The 10,965-nt window shown below is 38.7% G+C and overlaps 1 pseudogene across 1 annotated transcript; it reads right to left on the reverse strand.

Annotated features, from left to right (window-relative positions):
* Positions 1 to 234: 234 nt before the first annotated feature.
* On the reverse strand, positions 235 to 2,738 carry LOC149818663 (L-type lectin-domain containing receptor kinase SIT2 pseudogene; annotated as a pseudogene). The gene has a single exon (XR_016427081.1). The product of XR_016427081.1 is annotated as an L-type lectin-domain containing receptor kinase SIT2 pseudogene (transcript).
* Positions 2,739 to 10,965: the final 8,227 nt, after the last annotated feature.

Raw genomic sequence — 10,965 nt, forward strand, 5'->3', positions numbered from 1 at the left:
CCCGAAGAATGCGACCTGTTATACCACATACAAAGTATACAGACATACAATCATTACGTTTCAACTGAACACGGATCGGGTTCCATCCTACTACATTCAATCTTAGCCATCAATGTAGGATGGAACCCATCCTATTTCAAATGATGGGGATCCGTATTCGTTTCAACTGGCTTATTCTTTTTCACCTCTTGCAGAGAAAACAACCTAAATGGAGAAAGAAAACCAAACGCAACATGAACAAGCCAAACTTCCTCAAGGCAGATCCAAGTTTACCATACACACGAATTAAAAACTAAACTATTAAATAAATACATCTCTAAACAAATAGTTAATCACAATAAGAGAAGACGACTATGAAACTTCTCATGATCTACTGGCAAACATTTGGTCACTGCAAAATGGTTCATTCCAAATCAAACTCCACTTGGTGGTGGCTTGTACGAGTCCCTGGACACATCAGTGTCCTCAAAGTATGAACTAGACCTTGGGGTGAACTTGTGTGAAGAAGGATATGCCATGACTAGTCGGTCATAGCCAAGATCAACCTCATTGACCAGTTTCTCCAGAGGGACTTCTTGCAGTGGTGCATCTCCATTGAGGAACTGAACCACCAGACGCATGCTCGGCCGAGCTTCGGGCGCCATCTGGGAGCAGAGCACTCCAAGCTTCAGCACCAACTCTGCCTCTGCCTTTGCATACTTCATATCCAGCCTCTCGTCCACCACAGACAGTATGTCTCCCCTCCTCCAGCACATGTGCACCCAGTTCACTAGCACAACTTCATCACTTGGTCTCATGACCTCAACTGGCCTCCTTCCAGAGGCCACTTCAAGAAGCAATGCCCCAAAGCCGAAGACATCCGAACTCATCGTGGCCTTACCGGTGATCGACAGCTCCGGCGCCATGTAGCCCAGTGTGCCTACTATGTGTGTTGTCTGCGGGTTAGTCCCGTGCTCATAGAGCCTTGCAAGCCCAAAATCCCCCAACTTTCCATTCAATTCAGCATCCAGTAACACATTGCTTGCCTTCACATCTCTATGAACAACAACTTGCTCCCAACCTTCATGCAGATACATAAGACCTGAAGCAATTCCCTTGAGAATCTTAATCCTTTCTTCCCAATTTAGGTGCCTCTTCTTTTTATCGAACAGAAAAGTATCAAGGCTTCCATTTGACATGAATTCGTATACAAGAAGCAGCTCTTCTTTTCTCCTACACCAACCCTGCAACTGAACTAAGTTCCTGTGCCTCAACCTCCCCAAACTAGACACCTCTGAAATAAACTCCCTTAATCCCTGTCTGGTATCATGCGACACCCTCTTAACTGCAACCTCCATGCCATTGCTAGGCAACACCCCTTTGTAAACACTACCAAATCCTCCCCTGCCCAGCAGGCCCTTCTCATTGAACCCTTTGGTGGCTGTGTAGATCTCTTTGTAAGGCAGCCTATGTGGGTAGTCCAGCTCCCACTCTTCAACTGCCTCAGAAGTTAGCCTCCACCTCCTGTACACTAGATAAGAAATGCTGCCTACCATCATAAGAAACAAGAGTGCAAAGGTAGTAGAGTATGACAAGAGCTTAGAAGATTTCCATATTGATGTTTTTTTCTTGGGGATCTTGGGGAGATGGGACAGATCCAGTTCCTGTGCTTCACCATTGATCATGAAGCTCCATGCCAAGATATAGTGATCGCTCTTAAACTTATACGTGCTGGAAGTGAAACCGACGTACATAAAGTCTAGGAGAACAGGGGATAAATCAACAGAATATGATATCAGAGGCCTGCTTGGCTTGGCAGAATATGTTATTGGAGCTATGGTTACATTAAGGAACTTTTCACTTCCGTTGTAATCTATCCATGCTTGGATCAGCTCCCCAGACTTCAGATCAATTACTTCAATCTTGCCATCTTCTGAGAAATAAGCAGCTTTTTTGGAAATGTTTGATATTACGCCATTGATGTCGATGCCGACATGGTTATCGTCGATGTCCTTCAACCCTGAGTCAACATTCGTGTCGAATTCCACTGCGAATACATGGTTGGAGATGTTGCCATTGGCGTTATTCCTCACAAGGCCTAGGTAGCTGCCTCCAGTTGTGTTGGAGAGCATCCATGGAGCGATGGCAAACGTGAAGCCCTTGCCGCCAAATTCTTCGGAATCGGAGACGATCGCGAAGACGAATCGAGTGCTAAAAGATACAGTTGTGCTTGCAGCAGCAGCAGGATATTTGAACTGCATAGGAAAAGGGTAGAAGGCATGGCCCATATTTCTCGGCGAGCGTTCACTGCTGGTTAGACGCAGAGCTCCGGTTGAGGTGACAATCGCCTCTTCAGCTAAGGTCAGGTTGGCCTTCTCAAAGCCATTGTTGTAGATGAAACTGTTCTGAGTTGAAGTTGCAGGTGTGGAGAGATGAAGAAGAAGAAGGAAGAACAGAAGGGTCTTTGGTGGTAGGAGGGTTAGGTCTGAGCTTTCCATGAGATAAGATCTCACCTTAACTTTCAGCGATGTGCTTGATGATGAATGCCAGTAGTTTTGCTTTGCTTCTATAGGAGCTCTCATTCAGTTCAGTGACTTCAAATGGTATGTGGGGAGGTGTTTGTTACAGAGAAGAAAAAGACTCAGGTTGAGATCAGGGGATATTGAAAATCACCACAAATGGTGATATTTCCAGTATCCATCCTCATTATAATGGTACGTATAACCACCATGAGGGGTCCTTTTGAGCTCATCAATGGCATTTTCGTACAGGATGTATGGTGGATAATGAAAATCACCACAAATGGTGATTTTCATCATCACCTGATCCGTCTACAATTTGAAGCAGGGTTCTTGGAGTATAGTCTATGGCCAAGGGCACCTTCTTTGAGAAGAAAGTGACGCCAATGGTCACAGAGATCGTGACTAGATTAGACCGGATGATCCAGAGGATCGTAAATGAACCTATTTAGCCAAGTTTAAACAGTCTATCGATCCAGTGTAAAAAATATAGCGATGTTTTTTAAAATATTATGTTTTTTTATAATGATATTTTCAGATATGTTGATATAATCTGTAAGATATCAGAGATTAAAAAAAACTATTTTGATATTTCCACTACACTCACTTGATATTTACTTGACAAAACCCACTTTTTAAACGTTTCTCTTATTTTTATATTTCATAGTATTTACATATTATGGATATCATAGAGTTTGCTGATATTTTCTTGAGATTTTCCCAATAAGACAGAATGGTTTGATTTATCAAGAGTTTTTCCCTAGCAAAAAAGAAAAGTCCTCATACCTAGATTTGTCACGTTGAGGCTACCTTGCTTATTTCCCGTACCTTTGAGGTCATTAAAGTCGTCAAATCGGCCAACCGTCAATAAATGATATTTGGTGCAGTGCTTATCATTCTGACCTAGGGATGGCAGTGGACTGGGTCGCCTTGTCTCAAAATTTTTTCCTCCATCCTTGCACGATCCTCCATCTTCGGTCCAAAACAGCTCCTAACTATCTTCACGGTCCACTGCCACCCCTATTCTGACTCTTAACTAACTAGAAACCAACCTAACAACATTAATGCTTATTGAATTCCTGCCGGGGTTAGGTATTTTTGTGGGCACCGTGAAAGAGGAAGGTCTATATATATTAAATTTTTTATTAATTTATTGGAAAGGGAACTGTCACTGTCACTGTCAAGATGTTGATGGTCTGCCGGAGTTTTGTTCGAAAATAAGTCAGCTCAATGTTAGCATAATTGGCTTGAATTGGCACAAAAAATAATGCACAATTCTTATACAAAGGCACTTATGAAAAATCTAATATTGTTCAATGAAAAATGTTAATGATCATGTATAGTTATGTGTTTATGTAACTTAATTGTTGACATTACAGCTTGAAGTTAAGTTATTTTCATGTCTCGTACATATGCTGCACTATAAAATAGAGTCCTAACTCGTTCGAGTCACTGAGTCAACTTGCTGACTAATGAGTTTACAAACCCTACTTGTTAAGAAAATTGAGACAAAATTATCGTTTTCATGGCCAGTTGATATGGGTTTAATAAGGGTTAAACTTGATTTTGTCATGGAAGAAATTGTTAGCTGGTATCATGTGATTTTGGCAACAAAAACAAACTGGCTTTAATGTAATATATATATATATATATATATATATATATATATATATATATATATATATATATAACTTTTAGACTTTCTTTTCTAGGTAAACTCATTTTGCGAGCCCAAATGAGTTCTTCACAAGCGGAACATGAGCCAAGCCATGAGTAGCTCGATTGGTTTATTTCCCAGCCCTACCCAGAAGGGTAAATTTTGGCTTTGTTTGAGATTGATCGAGTATATGAAATGTACAGGTTATACCAACTACATTCAATTAGACACGATTGCATTGGTTATAGGTGGCATGAGAAATTACACCTCAGCATAGTTGGCAAACCCGGAGAGTCGACTCAAGAATCACTCAAGTTGACTAGGATCAAACTTCAAATGGGTCACCCATTCAGGTTACTGATCCTAATGCCAATTATAAACCTTTTATCATGCATTTTATGATATTAATGCACAATTCTTATACAAAGGCACTTGTTATGAAAAATCTAATAATGTTCAATGAAAAATGTTAATGATCATGTATAGTAATGTATTTATGTAACTTAATTGTTGACATATTACAGCTTGAAGTTAAGTTATTTTCATGTCTCGTACATATGCTTGCACTATAAAATAGAGTCCTAAGTCGTTCATTGAGTCAACTTGCTGACTCGTGAGTCAAGAGTTGGCTGATCCAAGCCGGAGTGATCACGAGTTTGCCAACTATGTAGCTGAAAATCTGAAAACTGTGTTTGTTGGCCACATTCAAGATCACAGCTTACGCTCTCATATTTTACTAAACTTAAGAAAGTGTTGTGACAGTGATTTGCATTCACAGGATGCTGAGAAAATCCAAGAATGACAGAACATCACAAGCCTACAAGAAAGTTTGTCTGACCTTATGACCAACAATCACAGTTTACATTTTGTCAGTTGTGGTTACTCACCCCACCTATACCAAAGCAAACGTACCCCAGTGATCCCAATGTCCATAAACTCGAACTGTTTCATGTGATACTAAAGGTGCCCAACAGATTAGATTGCTAGACTCACAATTTAACATCCTTGTTCTCGTCTTTTGTTGATATTTTAATAAATCTGTTTTTTTTAGAGAAAGATGTTGGGGGATTACCCCGAATTCTATTTCAGTGAAAATAATCTTACATACGATCTGTCCAAGAGGGTAGCCAATAGGGAGATTTATCCTTTTCGATACAAAGAATTACAAAAACAAAAGAATGAAAAAAAAATCACTACAAGAAAAACTGTTTATACTGGCGCACTAATTGCGCCAGTAAAACCTTTGCTGGCGCAACAATGCGCCACAAGCAGTGCAAGGAAAGGTGGTGGTGTTAATGGCATTTCCTGGCACATCTTTACATAGCCATGAAATACTATTTTTTGCGCTGGTACACAGTTCTGCGCCAGTAAACATATTTCACAAAATTGAAATATCTTTAACTGGCGCAGCTTTGCGCCAGCAAAAATTTAATGCTGGCTCAGTTCTGCATGAGTATAGATCTTTCAAAAAAAACGGAAGGGTCTTTTACTGGCGGAAAACGGCGCCAGTAAAAACTGTTTACTGACACAATATTGCGCCAGCAAAAGTCAAGGATTTTTTTTTTACTGGCGCAGCTTTTGCGTTAGTAAAAACAGCATTTTTTTTTTCAAAATAAACCTTTTACAGGTCACTGGAAATAGCTTTATAATCTTACATGATAAAAAAACAAATAAATCTTACACAAAAACAATGCATCAGTAGAGTAAAAAGGAGCAGCCAAAATGACGTATTCAATAACATCAATGTACACGTCCAAAGCGCTGGATGGTAGATTGGATGATCACTTATACGCATAAAAATTCAGTTACTGTGTAGTGATGCACAAACCTGTCAAAGTAAATTCAATGAAAAACACAACACAAGATGAAACATGAACTATTATAAATAATATAAAGCCATAAGACTCAGAAAGAACAAAATTGATGTGTCACAATTTGTGGAAATGAGAAAATAAAGTATGTCTCAGGCTTCAAGAGTATTCAAGTAATTTTTACGCTGACTTAAGAATTACAAGTGCATCATTAAACAGATTTAAGATCATAAGTTTACAGCACATGGATTTTTAAGTAAAAAAAACACTTATATCATGTGTATTTTCATACTTATGCGCATGTGAATAAACATGTGCCACAGGAATGTGCAAGCAACAATTAGTGAATACCGGCTGGCCATTGGTAAGAAGGGGAATTGGTCACTGTGACTCCTGTCTAGAGGAAGTTGCCAAATCATCTTCTCCATGTCCATATATCTGTCATTGTTGCCATGGTTTAGCATTTCCATTAGCATAGTTAAACCCATTCTCAAGATCATCAACATCATCCTCATCTAAAATACATCATGGGAATACTACTAAAAAAGGGGTAAAAGACAATGCACATAATATTTCACACAAAACTGTCGAAGCAGGTTATATCCCACCCCCCAAAGATGGTCGTTAGCTACATCTCGTGTTCGGGGGTCCCAATGAGCGCCATGTATGTAAGCATGTGTGGCTCGTATCCCCATGTTTGTCAGCATCAGATAGGGTCGTAGTTGCAAAGACTTACATACCCTTTACTGCCATTCTTGTCATGGAACGGAAAAAAATGCTCTCCATCTAGAAAAGTGAAACACTGGTTCGAGAAAAGGACAAAATTGTCCTCCATCTAGAAAAGTGAAACGACGATTCGAGAAAAGGACAAAATTTGCAGCAATTTGAATAGGGAGGTTGATCTTAAGGATTTAAAAAGTTCAAACATTTCGTTTTTGCCCTAAGTAGTAAAGTCTACTAGAGCACCGTTTGTCGTCGTCTGCTGCTGTCAGAGCATTCTTTTTCTTCTTCTGCTGCCGTCAGAGCATCCTTTGTCGTTGTCTGCACAGTGGCAGCATTGTTGCCACCATCGGCTGCATCTACCTTCTGGGTGTTTCTCCTCCACTATCGAATTACCAAAACTCTTATCGTTTTGGTGAGTTTCGTGTAAGGTTTAGTTATGCAAACGAATCGATTTGTAAATCTGAATGCTAAATCTTACAACTGGGTGGTCGTCTTCATGCTAAATAACACCTCTTATCATACAAAAACAAATCAATTTGTACCTATCCACCTTGTGGGCATCAAAAAACGGTTAGCACGATTGGTTCTTATGAAGGCTAAACATTTCAACGACATGTACTTATGAAGGTTGCGATTTATACAACGATTTGTAAGTTTGAAGCAGCAATGATTTATACATTTAAAGCAATAGCGATGTGTATTTATGAAGTTACCTTGATTTGTACTTAAGTTTGCTAAATCTTACAACGATGTTTACTTACGAAGCCAAATATTGTGATGATTTGTAATGTTGGTGATCGTTTAACAAATGGGATAAATTATATTATTATATACTTGGGGAGGCAGTTGTAACGTATAATGATGTGGTTAAATTTATGTGTTGTGCAGGTTAGCAATGTCTACAGCTCGTCAGACAAGAAATATTATGGTGTTCTATGGGATGACTATTAGAGAAGTTATCCGCCAGTCACATCTATATGAGCATTATGAAAGGTACCAAAATATAATGAAGATTGAGAATGATAAAGACAAAGACAAAGCATTAGAATTGTATCATGTGAAGGATTATCCATCAGATATTGAGGCTGAAGATGAAAGAAAGAATGAGGAAGAACTAAAGATAAAAAAGAAGGATGATGAAGAGAAGGAAAAGCAAAAGAATAAAGAGGAGAATGAAAAGCAAAGGCAAAGGAAGGAGAAGGAGGAGAATGAAAAGCATATGAAGAAAAGGCAAATGGAGGAGGAGGAGAAGAGGGAAAGGCAAAAAAAGAATAAGGAGGAGGAGAGGAAAAGGCAATTGAAGAATAAGGAGGAGGAGTTTGAGAAGGAAAGGCAAAAGATGATCAAGGAGTATTTAGCACAGCGAAAGAGGATAAGGCAAATGAAGAAGGAGGCGGAGGAGAGGGAAAAGCAAAAAAAAAATGAGGAGGAGGAGAGGGAAAGGCAATTAAAGAAGAGAAGGAAAGGCAAATGATGAAGATGAAAGAGGAAAGGCAAAGGAAGAAGCATCAGGATGAGAAAAAGAAGGAAAGGCGAAGGAAGGAGCAGTATAAGGAAGAGAAGAAAATGCAAAGGAAGGAGGAGGATGAGGAAGAGAAGAAAAGGCAAAGAAAGGAGAAGGAGGAGGAAGAGAAGGAAAGAGAAAGGAAAAAACAGGAGGAAGAGAAGGAAAGGGAAAGGAAGGAAGAAATTGAAAAGCAGAGGATGGAGGAGATGGAGCGAAGCACGGTAGTAGTATAAAAGTAGTGGGAGGCGGTGAAGCAACAAGAAAGACAGAGGTTGGAGGGATGGGTTGAAGAGGAGAAAAGTGAGACCAAGGTACGTAAATTGATCCTGTCTATCATGATTTACTATGTTAGTGATTACTATGTATAGCAATTTTTGTGATAGCGATTAATGTATAGTGATTACTGTGATAGAAATTACTATATGCAGTGAATACTATGATAGTGATTACTATGTATAGCGATTATTGTGTTAGCAATTATTATGATAGCGTGTGTGCAACGATTATTATTTTTAGTGATTACTGTGTACAACGAGGTGTAGAAGTACAAATGAGACTAATTTATAATTGATGAGAATAATATGTTATTTTGTGTTACAGGGAGGTCAGAAGAGAAGTACAGTACCAAGTGAAAAGCTCAGAGGGCGGTGTCAGTGGCCTGTAGTTCTGTCGTGGTATGGAAAGCTGAGTGAATATTAGAAAGATCGATTACGAAATATGTACTTCGGCGGCCTTCTAGACCAACATTATTTTGAAACATGTTGGAACACCATAACTCACCTGGTAAATAAGTGGAATCATCAGACAAACACATTCCAGTTTGATTCTTTTGAGATCACCATGACCCTAGAATATGTGGGGCAGATTATTGGCCTTAAGTGTCATGAAAGTGTTGTTCTATTACGGGATTCAAACTATAACGCAAGGGAAAAGTTCACAACCTTTCTAAGAATGTTGATGGATGACTAGAGACAATGTATTTCTGGTGGAAGCAATTCTACATCAATGAAAGTTTTTTCTTTCTGTAATAAATGAGAAGGCTGATCCGCTACATGTGCATCTGAAAGAGCTGACCAAGAGTTGTGCGGCTTCCTTCTTTATTTTTTTGGTCTTACTTTATTTTCTGATTGTTCTGGTTCGAGAATAAGTTACTTGTGGTTGCAGTACCTGGAAGACTTAGACGAAGTCGACAACTATGCATGGGGTGTTGCTATGCTCGCACACTTGTACAATCAACTTTACCGTGTGAGTAAGGTTACGAAAACTATCGGGGGATTTTGACCATTTGTTCAGGTATTTGTTTATTATATATTTAGTACTTGTAGACTAAGTTCATTAAAGGTTGTAGTGTTACTAATATATTATTTTTGTAGGCCTGGGCGTTGGAGCATATTGTCGCATTGCGTCCTCAGTGTAGCCCTGTGATTTGTGATTTTCCAAAGATCGGTCGGTGGGCTAAAATAAATGTCAAGGAGGATAATGCTAAGTTCATTTTAGATGATCTGCAACTAAATGAGGTAAATGGTCTAAAATTGTTTATAATTGGTTCAGCATTTATCATTCAGTAGTATAAATCATTGAAATGTTTAGATTCTTAAGTAATCATCACTGCAGGATTTTATCTTTGTTAGTATAAATCGTTATCGCTTTAGCATTTATCTTTTAGTATTGTAAATCATAATAATCGTTTGCATTCTTAGTAACAGTCATTGTAATATAATTAGCACTCATTATTAAAAAGAATTTTAATATTTAGAATTCATTAGCATGAATAATTGTCTATACCTAAACCATAATCTTCAATGTACAAGTTGTGTGGAAACTGTATGGAGATGGAGAGGATGAGGACCAAGAGCTTGTTGTCGAGGGTGTGAGACTGTCTGACCACGATATTTGGTTGTTTAGCAATTATGAAGCTGAGTGGTAGCATGGTAGTCGAGTTCTCCTACAATCTGGCTTGAGAGAGTCTATCCCAAAGAAGCCTGTGGAAGTGAGAAGGAAGATGAATAGTGGTGGGGCCAGGAACGTGAATTGGCATGAACGCTACAGGAAACAATTTGATAGCTAGAACAAAGGAGGTGTTCGTGTCATAGCATATGATTATAAAGAACGTCAATATGATCCCGTCTATTTTCAAAAATATTGAAAACTCATGCATCAAAATCTGAAGATTGAGAATATTGGGAACCCATGCCTCCCTCCTGCCCCCCATCATGTCGCATCTCAGCATATGCAACCTCTCCATTGTCTCTCTTCGGCTACAACAACGATTACCTCAGTAATAATACACGATGAAGATCGAACACAACTCATAAAAGAGAATGTAGTCTCCAACACAAGGTTCGAGATGTTGAAGAGGAAGAATAAGGACTTACGAAAGGATGTGGGCAATTTGGGGAGACAAATGCAGTCACTGGTAGAGATGATGACTAGTGTTTATAATAAGATCGAGGGAACCAAGAAGCTAATGAGGATAGAGAGTCTACCAAGAAAAAGAAAGAGACGATTTGTATGTTATAGTCCATATGAGTCGTCAAGTGTCACTGAATAAACAATAGCGATTCTTTTTATCTCGATAATTATTTGTTGTAATTCTATAATTATTTTTTGTAACGTGACATTCTTTGATTGTTTAATTCTTTTTTTAATACTTGTAACACACATGTTCTGCTGAACAGATCATTGTAATGTTCGGTCTTCATAAATAAAAGTGATCACATTTGTTTTTTATAAGAGATCACAATTTCATTGTAATCAGTTTTATATAAG

This window comes from Nuphar pumila, chromosome 13, assembly GCF_984573655.1.
Source record: "Nuphar pumila chromosome 13, dmNupPumi1.hap1.1, whole genome shotgun sequence".
In the NCBI taxonomy this organism is placed as follows: domain Eukaryota; kingdom Viridiplantae; phylum Streptophyta; class Magnoliopsida; order Nymphaeales; family Nymphaeaceae; genus Nuphar; species Nuphar pumila.